The following is a 26,061-nucleotide window of genomic DNA, read 5'->3' as shown; positions in this document are numbered from 1 at the left end:
AGTGCTGTCTGCCCTGATTAAACACATGTGCAGTGACATTGTTTTCCCCCAGTTGGAGGATTTGCCCACAGTGAAGGCTGACTTCTATGCAATGGGACATATACCCAACAATTGGGGTGATTGATGTAACATATGTAGCATCCCCCCCCCCCGGCAAAATGAACAGGTCTTCAGAAATTGAAAAAGGTTTCACTCGATGAATGTGCAGATGGTGTGTTTGGCGGACCAGTACATCTCCCACATTAATGGTAAGTATTCTGGATCAGTGCATGATGCCGTTATCCTGAGGAATAGCAGCATTCCAAATCTGATGACATACTACAGAGGCACAGAGTGTGGCTAATAGGTGAGCCCTGGTTGTCACCCAGTGGATGTTGGTGTATGGGTAGGGTGTGGGCCATAAGGGATATTGTGTGGCTAAGAAATGTCCCTCGATATTTGCAGGTGACTCTGGTTACCCCAACCTATCATGGCTACTAACCCCTGGGAGAAATCCCAGGACAAGGGCTGAGGAACGTTACAAGGAGGCACATGGGCAAACAAGAAGGATTATTCAACGTACATTTGGGCTCCTGAAGGCCAGGTTTCGGTGCCTCCATCTGACGGGTGAATCCCTGTGCTACTCACCCAAGAAGGTCTGCCATATAATCGTGGCATGCTGCTTGTTGCATAACCTTGCCTTGAGACGCCATGTGCTTTTTCTGCAGGAGGAGGAGGCTGGAGATGGTCATGTGGCAGCAGTGGGCCCTGTGGACAGTGACGATGAAGAGGCAGAGGATGAGTATGAGGACTACAAAACTGCAGTTATACGACAATACCTCCAATGACACACAGGTAAGACAGTGTGACTTCACATTTCTTTGTCAGTTTTTTGTTTCACATTGTAACTGGCAGGCTGTGAATTGCCACTTCTATGGCAACTCACTGTACCCTTTGGCAACTCTTTTTGGAGATGTTGGTGCCCCACTATTGCTCCCAGTGTGTGCACTGCAGACAACTTCAGGTTTTTTCTATGTAAACATTCTTGTTCAGTTGAATTGCAATGTTTAAACCTTGTTAAACTAATACATACTGAAATCATTTGACATACTACGTACTTGTATTTTTTCAAAGTGTGTTTATTGCTGTGCTATGAAGAAAAGGGAGAACTGCAATGGGCTGGGGTGATGATGGAGGAAAGTCCAGGGTATAGTTCCATCCTATTTGTGGCACAGGTGCACTGTCCATGGGGACATAGGAAGGGGAGCAATGGCAGTTCAAGGTGGACAGGGTGACAGAGTGGGACACAAGGGTGACATTCAGGAGAGTCTCATTTCCTGGCGGGGGTCTTGGCAATAGTGTCTGGCTTCTGCCTGGATCACAGGGAACGCTTGTGGGGTGGTTCTCCTTCTGCAGGGGGTGCTGGTGGCCTGTTGGTCCTGTGGGGGGCCTCCTGCCCACTAGCGACAGCGGAGGTGGAGAGCTTTTCAGTAGTCTGGCTAGTGGCAGGGGCCCGCTGGTGTGACACTGCCTCCCTCATAATGTTTGCCATGTCTGCCAGCACCCCTGCAATGGAAACCAGGGTGGTGTTAAAGGCCTGCAAGTCCTCCCTGATCCCCAGATACATGCACGTTGTCCAGGACCTGGCCCATTGTACCCTGGGAATGTTGGTATGCTCCCAGGATCTCAGTGAGTGTCTTGTGGAGAGTTGGTTCCCTGGGCCTGTCCTCCCCCTGGCGCAAAGCAGTCCTCCCAGCTTCCCTGTTGTCCTGTGCCTTTGTCCCCTGAACCGTGTGCCCACTGCCACTGACCCCAGGTCCCTGATGTTCTTGGGTTTGCCTGGGTTCCCTGTAGTGGTGGACACACTGCTGCTTGACGTGTCCTGGAGACAGAGGTATGGGCCTGCTGTGTGGGTGCTGTGCTGGTGTTTCCTGAGGGGGGGGCTCTGTGGTGGCATGTGCCAGTGTGTGGGGAATCAACTGTCCCGAGGTCCCAGATGGGCCGGGCTGGTCATCTAGATCCAGTTGGACAGAGCTGCTGTCATCACTGTGGGCCTCTTCTGTGGGGAGGTGGACATGTATGGAACCTCCTGTTTGGTGACATTGGGTAGGGGTCCTGCAGGGGTGTAAAGGCATGATTATTGCATCTGTGTGTGCCATTGTGTGCAATGGGTGGGTGAACATGTACCCCAGTGCTTACATTCTTGTCTAGGACCTTGTGTGATATTTGGTTTGTGGATCTGTGTGGGCATCTGTAGTGGACATGCTTTGGTGTTGGGTGTCCATGCTTTGGTGTTGCATGCAGGGCTTGGTGTTGGGATGGGTGGTTTGTGATAGTGGGACATATGTGAGGTGTTGGAGTGATGGGGGTGAGGGTGGGGGTATGTGATAGCATGCAGGTAGGGTGGGGGATGAAGTAGTTAAGATCCGACTTACCAGAGTCCATTCCTCCTGCTACTCCTGCAAGGTCCTCAGGATGCAGTATAGCCAAGACCTGCTCCTCCCATGTTTTTAGTTGTGGGGGAGGAGGTCGGGGTCCGCCGCCAGTCCTCTGAACTGCAATCTGGTGTCTGGAGACCACGGAACGCACCTTCCCCCGTAGGTCGTTCCACCTCTTCCTGATGTCATCCCGTGTTCTTGGGTGCTGTCCCACTGGGTTGATCCTGTCTACGATTCTGTGCCATAGCTCCATCTTCCTAGCAATGGAGGTGTGCTGCACCTGTGATCCGAATAGCTGTGGCTCTCCCTGGACGATTTCCTCCACCATGACCCCGAGCTCCTCCTCAGAGTACCTGGGGTGTCTTTGCGGTGCCATGGTGTGGTGTGGGTAATGTGTGAGGTGGTGTGTGTTGAGATGTGTGAGCGGATGTGTTTGTGTGTTTTGTGTGAGGTGTGTGGATGCTGTGTGAGTGATGGTGTTGTGTGCCTGTGGATGCTAGTTTGTTGATGGTGGTGTCTCTCTCTGTGCTTTGTTTTTTTTTTTGTCTTAGGGGTTTGTGAATGATTTGGGTGTGTGTTTTATACTGTATTGAGTGTGTGGGTTGTGGTGTGTGTATGTGCATCAGGTGTGTGTATTTCGATTTGTTCAATGTGGTTGTGTTTTGTAAATGTGTGTGTATTTTGAGCGCAGCAGTGTGTACCGCCAATGGAACACCACGGTTGAAAGACCGCCACGTGAATTCGTGGGTCGTGATAGTGTGGGCGTATTCCTGTTGGCGTGGCGGTGGAGGTTTTGTTATCGCCAGTTTATCACTGACCTTTGGTGTGGCGGACTTGTGTGGGTGTCTAGATTTTGTAGGATTCCGGCCTGTGGGTCGTAATAGCTTTAGCAGATTTCCACGGCTGCAGCGGTGTGTTGGCGGTCTTCTGCATGGCGGTAAGCGGCATTTACCGCCAATGTTCTAATGAGGACCATTGTCACTTAAATAAAGTACCTTTATTTTTAGTAACTCTGAGTATTGTGTTTTCTTATGATATAGTGCTATGTGATATAAGTGGTATAGTAGGAGCTTTGCATGTCTCCTAGTTCAGCCTAAGCTGCTCTGCTATAGCTACCTCTATCAGCCGAAGCTGCTAGAACACTACTAATCTACTAATAAGGGACAACTGGACCTGGCACAAGGTGTAAGTACCACAAGGTACAGTCCTGCATCCTCAGTTGGCTATTTTAAGCCTGGGAATCCTAACATTCTTAGCTGAAAAAGATCAAAGAGTTCTAGCAAGGGTATACCACTAACTGCTCTTTCTGAAAGTTTCTGGACCTGAGTCATGTAGGGCCTTAAGACCAATGCAAAAGTCTTTGGTAGTAATTTGCTTTCTGATTAGCAGCCTGTGATGTTTATGTAGGCCTTGAGAGCCTGACTAGAATTTTGGGATCCCTAACAGCATATGAGCTGCTGCATTCTGCAGGGTTTGAAGCGTGTTCAGAAAATGTTGTTTCTTGCCAAAATAGTGGGCATTGCAGTAAGTAATTTTTGACAGGAACAGAGTAATGATAATTTTTTGCTGGAGTTCTTTAGGAAAAAACTGAAGATCATTTTTTCATTATCCTTAAGGTTTTGAAGAAGGATGTGGTAAGCGTATTCATCTGGGCTCAGAAAATCAGTCTGTTGTCAAACAAGACACCCTTCTTGACAGGTTAGGGAGTGTTCCCAGATACTGTGGCCACCCAGTAGGAAATCAGAAGGAGGGGTTGTTACTAAAAAGTAGAACCTCAGTCTTGCCCGAATTCAATTTCAGATATTTTGCTTCATCCATCTCCCCACTTCTTCCATGCAGTCATGAGATCTGATGGCCGCTTCATGAAAAACATTATGGATTGACACAATGATTTGCATGTCACTGACATATGATACCAAGGAGAAACCGAAGGATCTAATCTGGCTATGGGTGTAAGATACACACTAAAAAGTATTGGCCATAATGATGATCCCTGTGGAACACCATGAGACAAAGAGAGGAGGTAGAAAGGAATCCATTAAAAGTTACAGATTGTTCTCTGCCTGAGATGAACGATCAGAGTGTGGATAATGCAGTGTCCCTTATTCCTTTAGTGCTTAGACAGTTTAGTAAAACCTTGTGGTTGACCATAACAAAGGCCTTCGATAGATCAAGAAGGATCAGAGCTGCTTCCCCTCCTTGATCAATACCAGCTCTGATTTCATACGTGGTAGCAATCAGGGCTGTTTCTGTACTATGCCTGCTTTTGAAACTAAATTGAGCATGTTCTAGAAGTTTACGCTCCACAAAATAGGTAAGTCCCATCTTTATTGCTTTTACCACCAGTATGGGGGATAAGAATTTGGGCGACCACTGTTGGTTTCAAGGGGGTGAAGTGTAGATTTATTTTAGAAGAGGTAGCATAGATGTTTTTTTCCAGGCTTTTGGAAATTATCCCACCCTGAACATCTTGTTGAAGATCTTCATAAGGTGAAATACTAGAGCCTTTGAAGCCTTCTGTAGTGTTACTGGGCAGCATGGATCATATTGTGATCCAGATTTTACTAGGTCCAATAGCCTGCTAAGCTGTTCAAATGCGAGAGGGGAGAAATTGTTTAGTGGGTACTTACTTGAGGTGTCATAAAACCTTCACAAGCGGATCATCTTGCTTTCTCATTTAAGGCAATCTCATTATAGACTTCTGCTACTTTATTTTAAAAGAATTCTGACTATTCATTGCAGAAGGACTGATTGCCAATCGACAGAATGGTAGTATTGAGATCGGTTGTGTAGTTAATCATTTGGAAGAGAGTTCTAGGCTGAATCGTTGGCAGATTTAATTTTGAAAGTGAAGTAAAAAGATGTTTCTTCCTAAATCATATTTTTCTAATCCAGGATGAATTGTTTATATGTTTGTTCTTTTGGGATGATACATTTAGTGCCATATGTGTTCTTGCTTGTGACAGATTTGCTTTTGCCACCTGAGGTTTTCTGAAAACCAGGGTTTTTTTTTTTCTGTGGCTCTTAAATGATTTTTGAGGTGCCATCTAGTCTACTGCAGAGCTCAACCAATTGGTGTAGCTGACGGTGGTGTCTTCTAAGTCCTCCAGGACATCAGGTAATGTGTTGGACAAGACTGGCTAAGCTGTGACAATTTCAGAGAGGGTTTGCCTATATATACATTTTTTCCTCCAGCCCAGGGTTCGATCACCATGTTTCTGCTAGTGGACCTAGTCTCTAGATAGAGGAAGGAGTATTGACTTTTCAATGTCCGCTTGCTGTTTTCTGTATTTTCACAGTTAATGGAATTAGTAAAATTCAATGAATGTGATGGATCGATGATGGAATTTGATCCATCAAACAGTATATGTCTAAATACGGCATGTGTTGGAACTCCATGTCAGAGGATGGTAGAACCTGTGTCATTTGATAGGCTTCCTTTCCCAAATTCCAAATCAGGTGCTTTGTCTTCTTTTCAGAAATCTATAGCTTTCTGTGTGATTTTCACAAATATATAGCTTTCTGTGTTCACCCACAGGTTTCACAGCTGCAGGTAGGTAGAAACCTCAATAATAGGTAAAATTGACTACAACTTAAAAACATTTTTAGTACTCCTTATGGTCATGAAAATTAGGGGAAGTGTTGTCTTAGCAGTGAAAACATTTTTTTGATGTCACTGCTTGTCAAAAAACAAAAACAGATTGGGTATCTTGGGGCTGTTGTTTCAGCTTCTTACAGGGTAATCTACGAACCTAGGGTAATTTTAGAGTCCCAACATGTGGAAAAAGCACACACATTTGGCTTGGATACCTTTTTTGGAAAAACAATTATGAAGGTTTCACAACTTCAAATATCAAAAAAGCACCAAAAAGGGCTCAGTATTTTGGAGCAGATCCGCATTGCATAAGACATTAAATTAATTACTCTTTTTATATCTTCAAAAATGTATTATGTTCATGTGCAGACAATGATTCTACACATGGTAATATTTAGATATGAAAGGATATTATAATTTCTTTGATAATTTAAACTAAACTATATTAGAAGATATAAATAACTATACCACGATCACTAGAAAATATAATATACACAATATAAAGCAACAACTAATATTACTGCATTATAGCAACATAGTAAAATATATAAACAAAAATATTGAATTTTTTAAATATAACTATATTGCAACTAACTTTTTGAATTTAAGAACACAGTGAAAAAAAAAAAGGATGAGTACAGCTTAGCGGTTGAAGTTCTTTTGAAGCAGAAATGTATTTCCACATTTACATTAACAAAGAAAAAAATCTCAAAAAAAGAATAAATATACTCCAGCATCAACTAGATAATGCAGTGGAAAAATACATATGAAATGCTTTGAATCCCTCAAAATAAAATTAAATGTTCTCTGAACACTACAAAACAAAGAAAATTATTTTAAGTCTTGGGAGATAAAAAAATCTAAACCATAAAAAAAAAAAACATTCAGAACAAACACATACACACATATCTTACTTAATAGCTCTAGAATTAGCTACGTTACTTTAAGTGAAAATCTCACCACATGAAGCATTATGCCATAACAGAATTTCTAACTGTATAGAATCAGAATTTACTTCTCCTGACTTACCAAAATCTTACAACTAAACCCACTAACATTCACTCATCTTAATGTAGATACACCAACAAGCACTATTAGTTAATTTATGAAATACAAATGCCCTTACCCGAAAGCAAAGCCAAATCACTGGAATTGTGATTCTCGTTGACCAATGCTGGATATTGAAAAAAAAAAAAAAAGACTTTAGAAAAAAATTAAACGGAAACTATATTTAACCCGATAGGTGCGGTCATGACCAGTGACTGACACAAGGGAGTGGTTTAAAAAATCCTCCGGCGTGTTGCACCAGAGGATTCTTTTTTATTTAAATACCCCTTGGGAGACATGGAAGAGCTTCTGTGTCCCTCCCTGATCCCCCACGCGCCCCTTAGTGACGTGACGTCACACTTGATTTCCTCATGCAGCAGGAAGCAGCAGGTAAGGCCAGTTCAAGCTCCGGTGAGGAAAAAGGGCCCCAACAGGCCTCTCCAGCATTCGGGGAGGCCTTGCTTGAAAGAGGAGATTCTCCCCTATCAAACAAGGCCTTCCTGAAACAGTTTCCTGGCCCTGGATTGCAGCTGTGCTCTTATCCAGGGCCAGGAGACCCCACTAGACACCAGGAATTTAATTTGGGGGTCAGCCCCCTCTGAAAACAGGCCCCCCGGGCATATTTGATTTAAAAACAAAATGTTTACCCCCCCCAGGGGCTAAAAAAATAATTAAAACATTGAAAAAATAATTTAAAAAAATTTAATTGACATGGGACACCCGTGAGCAGGGCACTATTGCCCCCCCCCGGTAAATCATAGAGCTTTTAAAAAATATAGATATATCTACATAGAGATCGATGTATATCCATATAAATAGCTATGTGTGTGTGTGTGTGTATATATATGTATATATATATATATATATATATATATATATATATATATATATATATATATATATATGGAGATCACTCCTGTCAATGCGTGTGTTGTTTCTCTGGGAGCTGTGATCGTCCCCTAGGGAAACCATACCCACATATAAAAGCGATCTTTCCCTCTCTCTCTATATATATATAGGTTATATATATATTATATATATTTGCCACCAGTTCTTTTGCAGCTTGCGTCTTCAATCCAATGCACATACATCAAATGGTGTGTTTCAACTATAGCTTTAGGCAGCAATAACAAAGTTGAGTAACTCTTGTGATTATGTTTCTGCTAGAAAACGATCTGACTTTTGTCTAGTGGCAGTTTTGATGCCATAAAGTAGTGCAGAAGGTTTATATGCCTACTGCAAAGATCAAAACTGTATTATCTGTGAATAGCTGAGTGGATTACTAAAGCCAGCGATTGCCTGTGCTATAATACAAATGAAATGTATGTGCAAGGGGGGCTATGGAGAGATGAAGTGCACTTTTTCTGGGTGGTAGTGAGAGAATCCGAGGTGGAGGTCATGGGAGTGGGAGCACCAATAATAATTGTTGGAGTGGGTGCTAGAGGTGCTAAAGACAGTGACAATTGGTATGTGACAAAGTGAAGTAATAGTGTGTCTTTTTTTGCTTTTTTGAGTACCTTGAGAGAACGTGCTGATTGAGGGAAGAAGCGAAGGTAAGGTGACCTTTACTGTTGCATGCATCACCCACACACCCACTAGCAATTTTGTGACTGTACATGTAGGCTAGTGTTTTAGAGCGACAGTTTAGCCAGTAGCAGAGATGGTGTCTCGTTTGATGACTGCTGCTCAAGCCGTAACTCGGGTTATAGAGGACAGCTCTGACGTAGGATCAGAGACTGAGACAGCAGATACTGAGACAGCATCTGAGGGATAGGACAATGGCGCAGACTTTGTGAGTGATTATTCTGTCGGAGGAGTCTCATCCAATAACTCCGCTTCCAGTGATTCTGAAGGAGGTGATAAGGACAGGCCTGCTGTCCCTTCGCAAACACAGTCTGTGCAGCGGGACAATAGCGGGTTATCCAAACTCAAAGAGCAGGTGTTTGTGGCGGCAAGCACAGAGAGAGTGCTCTCTTGGGAGCCCCCCAATTTAGTTCAGCCCCAAATTCCAGCGCCCAAATCGTTTTGTGGAGACATCAAAATTATCTATAACAAAACAACCTGGTTTTGTGCCACACCTGCGTTTTTGGTCCTGGGCTCGGCTGCAATATAGGGAATCCTACCAAACCCATTTCTGGAAACTAAACACCCAGGGGGTCCACAGAGGTGTGGCTTGTGTGGATTCCCCAAAGTTTTCTTGCCCAGAATACCCTGCAAATGTGAAATGTTGAATAAAAACTATATTTTTTTTTGCATTTCTGTCACACAAAACTACAGGAATATGCTGGGATCCACACAATTCCCACCAACCAGTGTTTCCCCACCTATCATGATGAAAACACTACGCCACTTGAGTGCCTGTACCAAATGCCTACGTCAGGAATGGATCACCCCAGGGTCAATAGTTGCTTTCAGGTGAGGACTAACGTTGACCATTGTGTGATCTATTCCTTACACGGGCACTAGGCCTACCCACACAAGTGAGGTACCATTTTTATCAGGAGACGTGGTGTAATGCTGGGTGGAAGAAAATGTGTTGCTCCTCTCAGATTCCAAAACTTTCTTTCACCGAAATGTGAGGAAAAAGTGTTTAGAATCCCTGGGATGTTGGAAAATAAGGATGCAAATTTGGCGTGGATAGCTTATGTGGACAAAAAGTGGACAAAAAGTGATGAAGGCCTGACCACAAACTACCCCAAAAAGCCAAAAAAGGGCTCAGCACTGGGGGTGGGGGTGTGAAGACACAGCAGCTAAGGGGTCAATAATTGTTTTAAAAAAATTACAAAAAAAAGCAAATGTTGCATGTAAAATATTAGTTGCTAAATTTATTAAATATATTTATATTCTACTGTCTTCTAAATGAAACCAATATTTAAACAGAAACATTATTTAATAATTGATAAAAAAAGAAAAACAATACAAAAAAAAACAAAAATTACAAAAAATGCACATGTTGCATGTAAAGATTTTAAATAAATTGTAAAATGTTTGCAAAATTAATTAAATGTGTTTTTATTCTACTATCTGCTACATTAAAACAATATTTAATAACAGTATATACTAGTGTATGATAAATACATTGTATATTCCAAATCATTTCCAATTTGATAACAGTTGTCTGGAAGAAAGGACTTGTTTTTTAAACATACAATATTTTCATCTAAACTAAAATAGAAAACATTGTAGAATTATGTTCTAATATATATATATATATATATATATATATATATATATATATATATATATATATCAGATCTTTCCTTATCAAGTTCGGTGCTGTTTCGCACCATATTAGGGCTGAGACTATCTCTAAGCAACCTGACTTTACGAAAAGTTACTGCTGGATTCTTACCCACAAACTCATGTAGGTCTGGGTCTGTCTGGAGGATATGCCAACTCTTAGTGAGTGCTTTCCTCAAATTAAATGTTTGGTTGGAATAGGTCGTAATAAACCTGATTTTCTCATCCGCAGTAGTACGATGATATGTACGGTATATATGGTATATATATTTTGGAACTGTTCGTCTGGTGTCTTGATCTCTTGTTCTATTGGGTGAGAGAATTTGAAAATATTTTATGGGATACCCGATCCCATATCAAGACTGCCATAATTGAGCCTTGACAAGTCGGGTGCTTTCTTTTTTCATATATATATATATATATTACTTTAATAAAACATATATACTTAAGTATAATGCTTCTAATTTAGTGTATTTTGTGCACATTTCTTTTACGTATGGCTTCCTTTAGAAATCTATTGTATTATTGTTTAAAAATGTACATTGAATCATAACATTTTATATAAGTTTCTTAAAATGCTAAACCAATCTATTATGATAAAATGTACTATAATACTGATGTATATATTGGTGGCATAATATATGAATGTCTAACACAGGTTTTATTACATAAATACTATTAATGCTATGGCAAAAAGCGTTTCAGATAAGCATTGGTTGATATTAGAGTGGGAATAGTAAATGTCACACCTTTTTTGTCCAGCATCTTCTCCAAATCAATTTAGATTGGAGTTTTAATAGTAAGTGTCACCCATTGTGTGTACAACGGATTCCCCAAAATGGGTAAGATTGAAGCTTTCCCCAAATTGGTTAAGATTGGTGTGACAATAATAAAAGTCACCCCTTCAGTGTACAACACCTTCTTCAAATTGGTTTAGATTGGATTGGGAATAGTGAATGTCACGCCTTTTGTCACCAATACCTTCTGGAAATACGTTTAGATTGGAGTGGTAATACTAAGTGTGACCCCTTTGGTGTTCATCACCTTTCACAAAATGTTTTAGATTGGATTGAAAATAGTAAATGTGACCCTTTTAGTGCCAGCACCATTCCCAAGTTGGCTTAGATTGGAGTGAGGATAGTTAATGTCACCCCCATTAGTGTCCAAGAGCTTCCCCTCATTGGTTTCGATTGAAGTGGGAACAGTAAATGTCACCTTTTTAGTTTCTAATACCTTTTTCAAAATAGTTTATGTTGGAGTGTGAATATTTAATTTAACTCTTTTATTGTGAACATATTTTGCTAATGTTTATGTCTATCTAGTAGAAGTAGTTTATAACATCTAATTGATATTGTTGGTGTTTAGAAACATAAATTAAAAACTAATCAGTTGTATATTTTTAATAAATAACATGACTATTTCCATACTTAGATAGAATAAAGATATGTAACACAAATTGTCTTTTTTTATTTATTTTTGCAATGTTTGTTTAATGTATATTTTCACATTCTGAAACATATGTATCCTATTCATTTATATGGGGATACAGTATTTCTTTAGGTTTCATTTAGAAACCATTTTCTTTAACTGCTACCCCTTTTTTGTAGTTTATTTATATTATTTTTAGTCTATGTTCTGGAATCCAGGTTGCAGTAGGATGCTGCTGTTCAACGGAAAATGTTCGTCCCTTTAAAGGTTAAGTTTTTTAGGGTAGGGGATGTAGGTTGAGAGATGAAGAGGTTAGTCATAGTGTTGTTTTTGGGTTTCTTGCACATTTGGTATTATTAATAGTGATGTTTTCACTAGTGTGCTGGTTTACATATCCAACTCTGTTTTAATAATGTTTCAATTTATTATGTGATACTGTGTAAAGTTACTTGCTTCTTGATAATGAAGTGTGACATATAAATGTATTTGAACTTTTGGGAATGTAATTTTTTTTCCGGGTGCATTTTTCTGCTTTAATTTGCTTGTGTTTCTCTACAGACGTGTCAAATGGGGACTTGGTTTTATCGTTATTTTATAAAGGAAATCTATTTATGTTTATAATAAGCCAATTTTTTCAGTGTGGTTCCCTTCCTTTTCAGGTTTCCAGGAGTTTTTCTTCTTATAAACACTTTATAATTTTTTATGGTTCTTAGATACTTTGGATTGCTTTGATTCATCTGTACTTTATCTCTGCTTTACATTAGCTTTTTTGGCTTTTTGAAAATTATTTTTCACCTTTTTCGCAGATTATACCTTTTTTTCTATCTGAATGCAGAGAATGATCTGCAGCTAAAGAACAGTAAGTCATATTCAATATATTTGTTTTGAATGGGAAATGTTGTATTGTACTATTAATGTAAGTGTTATGTAATTGTTATTTGGACTTGTATGTTTTATGTGCTGTAATTATATTACTTAATAGATCAACTTTGTTCTTTGGGCTTTTTGGCTGGTAAGGTTTACATTTTGTATACACATAATGTGTTTTTTATTTTATTATATGAGTCTATCATAAGACTGGAGTTTTACTTACTGTTTTGATGGATGCAGTAAAATATTATGTTTTTCATTTGTTTGTTACAATAATATTATAATTTATTTGGAGTTTTTCAGATGAGTATTTATTTTATAATATGGGTTTGTCTACTCTTTTCTAGGTCAACTATTTCTTTGTTGTTTATGTAGAGTTATTCTTTAGTGTATGGAATTATAGCATGTCACACATGTTTTAGTTTGTTTACTAAGTATCAGTGCAATTTGGGATTGGATTGCTCCATTTGCTGGCGACAATATTTTTGTAATGCTTCTATAATTTCTTAAAGTGTAGATTGGGGTCTGCCTAGTGGGGGTTGGAAGACATTGTGCCATACTTTCACTGTGTTTTTTTTAGCTTTCTGTGCTAAGGTGCTGACATCGACATGCCACCATGGTATTTGGAATTTGGGTTGGTGTCTGTGTCTGGACTGATGTATTCTGCCCACCCAAATATCTTCAAAATATTCCATTATAGGGCTTAGTTTGTGCTCATTTTGTTTTTAGAAAGGGCTGGTTACTTGTCCTCATGGACATAGGATACTACTATAATTCTTTTTATGACAAAGGTAAATTGACTGTTTGCAGCATAGTTCACACTTAAGTCATCATTTCAAGTGTGACGGTCCATGAACCAATTTGCCACCGTCGGTTTGGTGGTTGGATCATCACATTATGAGTCATGCAGCCCTACAGAGAAAAGACCGCCATGCTCCTTCCAACACCACCAGGTAGCACAGACTGCTGCGGTTACGAGGCTGCACAAAGACCGGAGTAGCCAGTGTTTCTGCTGGACAATATGAGGTTGTACACCACTAATGTGACAGTGGCAGTCCAACCACCACATCTCAGCAGGCAGAAATGGGGAGTATTAACGGAGACACTCACCTCCAGACAGCCCTACATGTCCACTTTCCACCATGGAGCCCATCACACACGTTCTGCTGCTGCAGCTTATCATCGAAGGTACTCAAAACCAAGCCATTGTGGAGGCAACCAAGTACACACACCTATATGTGTGTCATTTCGCTCAACAATAGATTGTCATGCCATCAGCCACATTATATGGGGCTCACGCTACAGGCACCAAATACAATTGTCATTGTGTCAAGGGTCAGAATCACAAACAAGGAAGGATACATTCAGTCACAAAACACCCTTTTTGGGCAGGTCACTCACACTGCACTGCAAACCTACACAAAAACAGACATCTACTAATCTCAGGCACAGGGACAATGAAGTGTACACAATATTGTGTCACACAATACCAACAACACAGCAACATCACATCTACAAATAGAACTCACACATTCACATTGCACACATGCCCTGGGCTGTCAGAACATTCAACACGTATATGTAAGGATGTGGTATGGAACACAAACATCACTCTCAATAACAAGGTATCCAATGGACCCACACATATCACCCAAACTCCACCACAATGGAAGGATAATGGGATGCACAATAGACAGAGAGACAAATACCCTAAGCTCACTATGTAAACAATACCTGCAAAATAGAGATGGGGGAATCAGGAGCACTCAGGGAAGGAAGCTGCACTGGGACACATACCACTTTGCACATGCCCCTTAAACAGCATTTGCATAGGGACTGGCCCTACATGTTCCTCAGGGACAAACAATAGCAGGGCCAAATGACATGCCTATCTAGACAATGTGGAAGTGCACGTCAACAAAGAACATACAACTCTAACTGCATGTGACATATATCTATATGAGCTATCTGCAAAGTACACTCAGCTAAATGGAAACATGCACAGTCAAATGCAAAGAAAAGTAGCATAACTGAACACCCTTCATGTCGGCACTAACAAAACTCAAGCTGCCACACATTTGATGAATCCATAATCCATATCAGGGGGACAAGTGTACCACAATACATGCTCACATCGAATAACACAGAATTAAATACTTACCATACCAAACAGAACACAATGCTTTGACACCACAATTGCATTTACACCTACATATCCATAAATTCAACATTTATCCTGGTCTTATATGGCATTGTCCAGGCACATCATTGTGCTGTCACTCGACTCCTTTACTGCCAGGGAACCTCCACAGGAAGAGGCATCAAGCAGGCTGTCAGGTACCTCAGGGATCATCCTTGATTGGGCAGATTTGGGATGGGTGGGTTTGCATTTGGGAGGGGTGGACTGCTTCTTAGGAGGGTTGAACTTCTTCTTGGAGGGATATGGGTACTTACAGGAAGGGATGGGTTGGGAGGTGTGTCGGGGCCTCTTGGGTTTGGATTCTCAAACAAAAAATCATACTTAGGAACACAGGGAAGGTCATCAGAAGGGGTGTGGTTTTGGAGGTCGAGGAAGTGGTTGTCTGCTGTCTCAATGTGGATGTCTTGGGTGTGTGCATGTGGGAGGTATGTTTGTGTTTGGGTGGTGTCTGTTGCATGTGTGAATGTGGGCATTTGTGTGTCTTGGGGGCTGAGAAGTGGGGGTGTTGGGTGATGCTGGAGTGGTATTTGTCTCTGTGTCTGTTGGGGTGGCGTCTTTAGGTATACTGGAAGTGGTGGATGTCTGTGTCTGTTGTCGTGGTATCTGTGGGTATACTGGATGTGGTGGATATCTGTGTGTCTGATGGGGTGGTGTCTGTGGGTATGGAAGTAGTGGTGGGGATGTCTGGTGAAGTAGTAACTGATGTTGTGTATGTGGGTGTTTCTTTAGTGCTTGCGTGCCAGTGTGTTTTGTAGTGTTTGTGTCTATGTGTGCTGCTCTTATGTGTTGAGGTGGGTGCGTGCAGATCGGTCTGTGTGCTTGGGGTAGGTATATGAATGGGGATTTGGATTGGGAAGAGAAGCTGAAGGGGGGCAGAAGGTGGGTGGTGACTAGGAAACGTCAGTGTGGAGGCCAGAGCCTGGAAAGATCTCTGTAGGCCAGACATTGCACCATGGATGCCTTCCAGGAATACATTTGTCTGCTGCAGTTGGCTTGCCAATCCCTGCATGGTATTCACAAGTCTGACCCACAGGGACACTCATCAGTGAGGGCAGCAGGGCTAACAGGGGCTGGGACCGAGGTGCCTTCGGCAAAGGAGACACCCACCCCTTGGGTGAGCAGGAACAGCCAACTGGGTGGGGAGCAACAGGGAGGGAGGTGATGGAACTGGGTGTGGTGGCCAAGGATAGTACAATGGTATGTCTCTATGTGCCCGCCACCACTAGGGAGTGCCACTGGAGGAAGAATCCAATGATGAAGAGGATGTTGATCTGGTCTCCCCATGGCACTCCCCTCACCCTTTGGGACACTGGGTCCCTCTGTGTCAGTGGTGTCTTGACCCAACGTCCCATGGGCACATGCTTCCCCACACGGCTGTGTCCTGTCTCAGTCGCTTCTGTTGGTTGATGCTGCATATACAAAGAAAAACAGGGTCATCTCATGCCCATGATCAACAGCTGCGATTAGCAAACTCTACCATAATGTTAAATAGGCCCCAGGACAAACTCCACCTAAGTGAACCATTCATGTTTCATACCAAATGCATGGATGCCAACTGCACTGTCAACTGTTGCCAACAGGAAAATCAGAATCTCAGACAACTACAATTGCATGGCTGAAGTTGTGCAATCACAGTAACCATTAAACATCTACGAGAAGTCGTCACCCTCAATGCTTTGCCCCATGGAGCATATCTCCATTACATGTTGTCATACAATAGTAGGCCAATCTCAAGTCCATTCCCCCAGATCCCACACAAGGTCATGCACACATCTATTATTCACATACATAATGACCCAACAATAAGAAATGATACTCCAAAATCCTGCCATTTTGCTGACAACAGTACAAAAGCCTAGAGAAGGTGACATAGAAATACTCATGTCACAATGTAAGCAGTTCTACAATGAACACTTCTCCAAGTAATATGTGTCCCCTTTTGAGTCATGGAGGTATCACTAATGTTGCTCAGATAGGCCACATATGTGGCATGGAAATGAACACTGTAGTCATCATGTACAATATGTCAGGAAGATAAGTCTCTAAACTGCACAACACAATGAATCAGCAACCCCAAGGGAAATCACCACTAATGTCTGCAACTCCTTACAACTACATAGCCTGAGTGCATCAATAGTGGATATTAGTCCCTTAGAAGATGTATAGGCCCAGAGATTTGCAACTACTGATGGAAGGCCCAAACATGTTGCGCAATTGGAAGCTACATCACTAAACCATTTTAATCATGCAATCCCAGATATCTGGGGATGAATGATTGCACTTGAAACTGATTTCAACATTAGCTCAAGTCACTCCATGATGCATGTCAACAGTCAGCTTACAAATCTTTCCCATTTAACATGTGCAAAACACTTTGCTACATGATTCTACATCAATGGCATGGAAATGCACATTGTGGCTAAAAACTCAAGGCCTACCCCTGATGCCCCTCATTGCTACTGCAGTTGCACATACCAAATGACATGTTATGAGAGTTGAGGGTATGTTCCAGACAATAATCAATGGTGACACACTTCTATATGTGGCACAACATGAAATGTACCATCATTGTAAATGTCTTATTCCACTCAAAGGCTGGCATGCGCATATATGTGAAGGAATACAGAATTCAACCCATCAACACAGGTAGACCATGCATGAAACAGCAGCTTACACATGTTTTGCTAAAGGGAAATGAACACATGCTGACATGTGGACCCAAGGAATGTTGGCAACAGTGAATGCACATAAATAATGTCAATTGACATTCCCCACTTACCAAGAGAAAGTCTTGATCTGTAGATGCATTCAAAGAACAATGTATGCTTTGTCAGATGGCCACCTTCACATTACAGACAGTAATGAGGTAAAGCACCCATCATGTGCTGAAGATAACTAGTCTCAGAGTGGCAGGTTTCAAAATACTCATTTCAATAGACACATGGCTGAGGACAGTGATCCATCACTTCCTTACCTTTGGCCTTTAACACTGAGGAGTAGTAGTCTGTTGCCTAGAATTTACACCCACTACTTGATTGATCGATGTACACAGCCATATTTTGTTCCTGGAGAGCAAATTGTTTGTGGATTGTCCACAGTTGTGTCCTAGGTCCCTGGGCCAATGGGCAAGGCACATCAGTATACAACACATGACATGTCTACACAGAGAAATACAAATCTACTGTGCTACACATGGCTCATGAATAATCATCAGAGGGAGCTGTCAGAACCTAACACATTCACTTGGCAATGTGACATGCAGGAATATGCCCTGTATGCACCCCCTTGTGGCTGCTGTGCTGTAGTCAAATGTCCATCAAGGTCTGGGTAGGCCACAGCCAGAATGCAGGCCATTAGGGGGTCATGGTCTGCCACGTTGGAAGGACTTCTTCAGCTGGACATCAGCGATCTTCCAGGCATAGCATCTCAGGTCCTCCCCCCTCTTCCGACAGTGGGCACTATGCTGGTCGTGGACCCCCAAGGTCTACACCTTCTTGACGATGGCTCTCCATAGCTCCTTTTTCTGAAGGGTGTTGACCTGCATGGATGCAAAAGATTAATCTAAACAAAACAATCACAAGTTCTGTCACAAATCGTTGAGTCACATACATGTTAGAAACACCAATCTAGAACTTTCATATTTGTTCACATTAACCAAATGTTAAACACAAAAGCCAGTAAGTACAGGGACATGACTGCGGACATATGTATTTGAGATCTGCAGGCTAACCCACTACCCTGCTCATGGCCTACAATGACTAAGCAAGCTTACTGACATCAGGTAGCCCATGCTCTAGCAACCTGTACTGTGATGTGAACCACAATGAAGCACTATACACCTATGTGGCTTCTGAAGGCTAAACTCCTGAGGCATAAATGGACTAACACAGTTACACTCCGTGAGAATGACTGACTGCATAGAGTCCCTACAGGCAACTGCCAGAGTATACATTTCAAGATTGCACATGAGTAGCAATCAAGGGACTGGCATGGTGGGTACAGAAAGTGTCTTCCTTGACAATGACAATGATGCTAAATGCACATATGGACTAGATTAATGTTTACCTCTACACCCATTCCTAATCTAGTCAAAGGAATGAGACATTCAGGGCAGGTGTTGTCACTAAAGCATCATATTGGCCACATGCCAGGATCTCCTGGTGTATAGGGAGTGGGTACAGTGCCACAGTTGCATAGCCACAGTGACTCACCCATAGCCTAGAATAGGACCCATACTGGGAGAGACATTTGACAGGTCCAATTCTCTGCAGGCAGAGCATACATAATCTACATGACACTACATTCCCATCACTTCTATGCATGACAGTTCAGCATGTGGCCAACAGCAATTTGGCATATGGTGTGTGTGGCAACCTGGAGGGCAGAGTGAGTCATGATATGCCTTCCACACAACAGTTTACAAGGCCAGATATGGTTTGAAAGATGTGTGGCACTCTACACATTGCTCACGATTCTTAAGTAAATCATACAACATACATACACAGCTCAATCTGTCATACACATACATGTTGTCTGACATTTACCACAATCATGAGGAACAAGAGGTCAGTGAATGGCAGTAATGTCTCCTTACCTAGTTAAGTGCTTCCAACACAAAGGTGTTATCGGACCCCAAAAACCTCACACAACACAATGTAGCTGAACTTAACATATAGTACTGGCCACCAATATCTGCACATTGTCCATCCCATTGATGCCACACAGACTGCAACAACAGGCACACAAGAAGTCTAACTGGCACACATGGGCACATTTTTGTCTGTGAGGAGGAAAAGCATGGTGAGGTACAGAGAAATGTGTTCAAATGAAGGAATAAACCTGCTCCTCTGGTGAGACATAAATATTTCATACAGGGGTAGGACCTCATTGACATGCTTCTCCAGCTCCTCTGGTGAGAAGGCAGAGGTCCTATCACCTGCTGGACAAGGCATGATTGCTCCCAGAGGTGGCACACAGCAGATTAGGTCATAGAGGTGTTGCTGGCATTAGTGTCAGTAGTCAAGTGAGTGAATCTGCAGAACATGACGGTCATGAGCGCCACATATGGGGTCGATACCACTGGTGGGCTCAGCCATTGGGCCGTGACTGCCTCTGGCACTGTTAGCCTATGGCTATGTCCGTTACAGTTGCAACCGCCTACCACCGTGACGACTTCCGTCTGCAGTCGAGGGTAGTTCCTAATGGCCATTTGAGTAGGCCAGGCATCCACCATTTTGGCAGCCTGAAATGGTGTATTAGGATTTATAAACTGTGTCACACCTGCAAAAAAGGTTTTTGTACCTCACAAACATCCTTATCCTGTCTTATCATGTGGTCCTACTACTCAACCACCATTGTAGTATATTGCAGGGCACAGAAGGCATTTAACAGTGGGGCCCACATCCATGTTTTGGAAAGGTGTTGAAAACCATGGGAGTCACATGTGACCCTTGTGTTATTTGCAGCTGTGATGTGCACTCGGTGCCATGTGTATCCAGTCAGAAATGCTTTGTCTTATGATATCATTGAAACGCATCATGGATGTTGCTGTGGACACCCTGACTAATGTTAGAAATCATGTCTTATCATATATAGGTACCCAGTGAGAACAAGTATGTGACAACCTCTTGTCAACTGTCCACTGCCAGACCTTCAGACCATGGAGCAACACAACATGATAATGTATTACCACCTGCATAGGCAATAAATAGTGGACTTATGACATCAGCTGGAGCAAGATCTGCTGCCAGCTATTAGTTATCCAACCAGCATACCAGCTATTGTACACATTTTGTCAGTATTGCACTTACTAGCCACAGGGTCCTTCCAACATACAGTGGCCCTATCTGCTGGTATGTCCCAGCCTATGTTTACTCTGGTGTTGAAGGATGTCCTCTCAGCAATGTTGAAACACCTTGACAGCTAAATCCAGTATCCCCAATGTGAGGAATTAGCCCATGTGAAGGCTGACATTTTATAGTTTTGCACATATCCCACATGTGGTGGGGGCCATTTATGGCACACATGTTGGCTTGACCCTACCACAGGCCGATGCACTAGTTTATTGCAACAGAAAGAACTTCCATTCCATCAATATGCAAGTTATATGTTTGACGGATCTCTACATTTTACATGTGTGTGCCTGTTATCCAGGTTCAGCCCATGATTCCTTCATAATGCAAAACAACGCCATACCTCAGCTGATGCTACAACTGTACCAGCGAGGGCCTGACTGGTTTGTAAGCCACAACTGTCCTGATTTTGTGTTTGCATTGTCAGGTGCTACAGTCATGAACTGAGTGACTCATCTTCAGGAGATTCCTCAAGACCTGGCTCTTCAACCAGTAGCAGCAGCCCCCCTCCCCCCCAGCGCCTTGAAACCCTAACGGGTACGTAGTGCGCTCTATAAATATTGTGATTGATTGATTGATTGGTTGCACGTATGTCCTGTTCCTTAAGAGGAGACTCCGCATATCGGAACTGTCCTTGGTTGTTGATGCCAGTACGGAATCCAACTATGCCAGGGGAAGTCTGCTTAAATGAGGCCCATGGAAGTGGAGTGGGCGTTTGGGCTCCTAAAAGCAAGACTTAGGTATCTGGACAGGACTGTTGTTGCCATCCTCTACTCAATTGGAAAAGTGTGTCAGATCACTTTGGCATGCTCCATGCGCCACAACATCGCCCTGAGGAGGTATGTCCCGTACAGCCTGGAGGAGGGGGAGCCAGCAGCGGTACTGGGTGAGAATTCTGAAATGACTGAGCCTTCTGGCCTTAGCAGTCATGTCACTCCCTCTACTACAAACACTATAAAAATGGTATCCTCCGAGATGAGTTAATTTACATTGAGAGGTGCCAAACAGGGGTCTTTCAATGAATGAACACTGTTCTAGTGTTTGGGGTCAGGGAAAGAGTGCCTCCTATGAGTTGCAGACTAGTTATTCCATCTAGTTCACACACTTTTCCAGCGTAATCGCCCAGGTAAGTAAACTTCATTTTGGAGTTGACACACAGGGGGTCTTTGAACAAGAGGACATTGGGGTTATTAACAGTGCCTCCTGTGAGTTGCAGTCAATTAACTCCCTGTACTACACACACTAAACAAATATTATCCCCCAAGATGAGTACACTTCATTTGTGAGTTTCCAAAGAAGGGTATTTTGAGAAGTGAACACTGGACTGGTGTTTGGAGTGACAGTATCAGACCCTACTGGGAGTTGCAGTCATGCAACTCTCTGTACTACACATAATATGCAAATACTATCCCCCCAGGTGAGTACGCTTCATTTGTGGGTTTCCAAAGAAGGGTATTTGGAGAAGTGAACACTGGACTGATGGTTGGAATGACAGTATCAGAGCCCCCTGTGAGTTGCAGTATTGTAACTTCCTGTACTACCCACACTATACAAATGGTATCCCCCAGGTGAGTATACTTAATTTGTGAACTGACAAACAGGGGTATATGGGCAAGTGACCACTGTGCTTGTGTTTGGAGTTACAGCTACAGGGCCTGATGGGAGCTGCAGTCACGTCACTCTCTCTAGTACACACACTATACAAATGGTATCCTCCCAGCTAAGTAAACTTAAATTGAGAGCTGCCAAACAGAGGTCTTCAGACAAGTAAACACTATTCTGGTGTTTGGAGTTGATGAAACAGTGTTTCCTATGAGTTGCAGTCAGGTCACTCTCTCTACTATGCACACTTGACCCATATTCTCCCCTAGGTGAGTACACTTCAATTAAGAGTTCACTAACATTATATTGTAGCATTTGACCACTGTGCTAGTGTTTGTAGTTACAGGGCTAGTGCCTGCTGGGGTTGTAGTCATGTCAGTGCCTATACTACACACATTTGGCAAATGTTATCTTCCCAGGTGTGTAGCCTTAATTTGATAGGTAACAAACAGGGGTATTTGGAAAAGTGACCACTGGTCTGGTGTTTGGAGTTATGGAAACAGTGCCTTTTGGGAACTGGACTCTCATTGTCAGTCATGTCAGGCCCTGTACTACATACACTATACAAATGCCATCTCACAAGGTAAGTACACTTCAATTTTAAGTTGCCAAATAGAGGTATTTGTACAGGTTAACACTGGACTGGTGAGTGGAGTGACAGTAAAAGTAGGAAAAGGTGAACTGAGAGCATGCATTACATAGCATTTTGGTGGCATTTTTAGTGTTGTTACTTACCAGACTCCACTCCCCCAGGTATTCCTACCAAACCCTCAGGATAGGAGATGTCCAAGACCTTCACCTTCCAGGGAAAGAGATGTAATGGGGGACCGACAGGGCCACTGCCAGTCTTCTTGGCTTGCAGCTGGTCCCTGGAGACCAGGGAATGGATCTTGCACCTGAGATCATGCCACCTCTTCCTAATGTCGTTCTTTGTGCGCAGGGTGATGCATACAGCATTCACTCTGTTGATTATATTGTCACACATTTCCATTTTCCTACAGAGAGGAGTGTGCTGGACTTGTGCTCCAAACAATTGTGGCTCTACTCTTATGATTTCATCCACCATGACTCTTAACTCGTCTTCAGGAAAACAAGGAGTTTTTGAAATGTGACATAACAATTGGGGACAGTGACTTTTTAAACAGGGGAAGTGCAAATTAGTGTGGATGGGCAAAAGTGTGTGCTGGATGTTCAATGGGATGGTGAAAAAGAGGTATCTAAACTAGGTACCCTACAAAAAAAAAGGTGCGTGGGCTTTGTTGTATTGCAGTGTAAATGCAAAGAATTGTGGTCTGTGAAGGGGTGTGTTTTAGAGTGTCCAGTATGTCAATGTGTGTCAACTGTGTTGTTTTCTAATTCATCCAATGTACTGTTGTGTATTACTTTGGTGACCGTGGATGGCCATGGTTCAGACTGCCATATAAGGTGACCACTATGTGGGTCCACCATGTCGACTGTGTGCTTGTGATAATGTAAGTAGTTGGTTGCTGTGTTGTTGGCGCTGTAGGTCAGAAGGCCTATTTCCAGACCTCCGCGCTTCTGGCAGTCTGCCTTGTTTGGTTTGGTGGTCAGCGGTCCTGCCTGTATGACATGTAATAGGGTGGTCTGAAAGACCATCAACATGGCTGTCTTTTTAGGACCGCCAACATGGCCGTCTGGTGGTCCAACCGCCAAACTTGTAATGAGACCCTTAGTGCAGATTAATGGATGTGTCTCCATATGCTTTGATTGAAATGTTAGTAACAGCCTTGTATATCTGTTTGTGGCTGAAGTTTTGAAGTGGCTTGAATCATGTATTTTTCAAAGTCCATGATTATTTTTTTGTGGGTAGTAGTTATTTTTTAACAAAACATGTTTAATGTGTTTTAGGAGTTTGTAGTGTGTGGTACTTTGTTTTGTTTGCTTGTAGGGCATATATAAAAGGTACATTTGTATTTTGATACTCTCCAGGAATGGTGTATATATGAATGAATGTTTTGGGACATGCTTTGAAGGTTCCATCTATCGTTCAGGTTTGCCAATGGCTTAGTTTTAGTAAGTTATATATAAAAATATTAGGATTCACTGATCATTGATTAGGTTGTCATATAACAGGAAGTGTTCCTTATTATGTGTTATTTTTAAGTGTTAAAGTATTTCAATATCTTGGTATCTTCTAGGGCAGGAGGGATATCACTGGATTGCTTTTTGAGTTCATGCAATTAAACATTTTAAAGTGGGTATATGTCGTAGTTGGTCTGCAATGTGTTTGGGGACTTTAGGGAGGATATCCTTTGGTTTTGTTTGTTGTGGACTCCTGGAAGCTAGTGCTTGTCTCTCTTATACCTTGCAATACCTCCCTTCTATTTCTGTAACCTTGGGGGGGGTGTTCCTTTACATGATTACAACATCATCTTTAGTAATGGCGGTCCTTTAGCATACATTAGAATAATATTTAGTGCAATTCCATTTTCCATTTTCCATTGATGTGCTTTATTGGTTGTAACTGTATGAATTATTGCTTGCTTTCTTTTCTGGGATGTTCTGTATCTAGCTCTTTCTGACATTATGTTTCAAAATAGTGTCAATGTACAAACAATTGCAACTTGAAACAGTTTAAACATTTGTTATTTCCATGTAAAATTATGCAACTACTTTTCTTATTTATACTTACATATATGTTCTTGTTAGATGTCAAACACTTTTTTGTAGCTTTTCTGTTGTGGGTGTTGTAATGTGGAGCAGGTGTTTTTCTTTTCTGTTGAAAGAAAACAAGTGTAATTTTATTTTTGAATGTTTATTTTTTTGGTCATTTGTAGAGGATGAGGTAGTTTGGTTTTATTTTTATTTGGTTTTGGGCTAAATTTCTATTTAAAAAAAATGCATATACTTACTTTTATATGTTTTTTTCTGGTTTGTGAACAGTGTAGTCTTTTGGCAGGAGAGAAGTTGGAGAGTGTTTTGGTAATTATTTGTTATTTTATCATTTTAATTAAAAGTATGTTTTAGTTTAAATATATGTTTTATTTACTTTGCAAGGTAGTTGTCAAGATGTATATATTTATTTCTTTAGAGTCTGGTCAGAAAATATGTTTCCTGGTCTTGCAGCTTTTATCAATTTTGGAGTATTAAGTTGCTACATTTTTTGTGCCTTTTTGTTAGATATTGGGTTACTTTTTGGCAGAGATATGAACCTTAACTAAGCAGGCAGCAGAATCCTAGTCAGGGTAAGTCACAAACATGCCCTAAATTAACCAGTGGTCACCCTGTGGTAGCTTGGCACAGAACAGTCAGGCTTAACCTAAGAGACAACGTGTAAAGTATTTGTGCAACACTTTAAACAGTAAAACATTGAAAAAATAACCACACCAGCTTAGCAAAAATAGACCTTAAATTATTGAATGAAACAAGACCAAAATAACAAAAATCTTGAACTTGTGTTATTAATTATTAGAGATGAAAATGTAATATAGTGCTTAAAAGAAAAGTGCCAAGTGGGCATATTTTGTCTCACTAGACAGGGTTAATGCAAAAGTTCAGGCCAGGTCTCATACAGTCCCAGATAAGAACCGCTGAAGTTCACCCGGAGCAAGGAGAGCATTGTTTGCGGTGGTCCACGGATGTGAAGAGTCAGCTGGGTGTGGTGGACGGTTGGGATGGAGCCTCGCCGTCACAAGCAGCAATGCTTGCTGTGCAAAGAGACAAACTTGTAGGAGCTTGTGCTGATTCTTTGGGCAAGCAGCACAATTCTGAAGCAAACAGGACCATTTGTGTTTGCAAAGAGCCCAAACACTTGATATTAGAATCCACTTTCAAGTGCCCAGGACCTGA

Source organism: Pleurodeles waltl, chromosome 2_1 (genome assembly GCF_031143425.1).
Source record: "Pleurodeles waltl isolate 20211129_DDA chromosome 2_1, aPleWal1.hap1.20221129, whole genome shotgun sequence".
NCBI classification, from domain to species: domain Eukaryota; kingdom Metazoa; phylum Chordata; class Amphibia; order Caudata; family Salamandridae; genus Pleurodeles; species Pleurodeles waltl.
The sequence above is the reverse complement of the archived record's forward strand: the minus strand, read 5'-3'. Positions refer to the sequence as shown.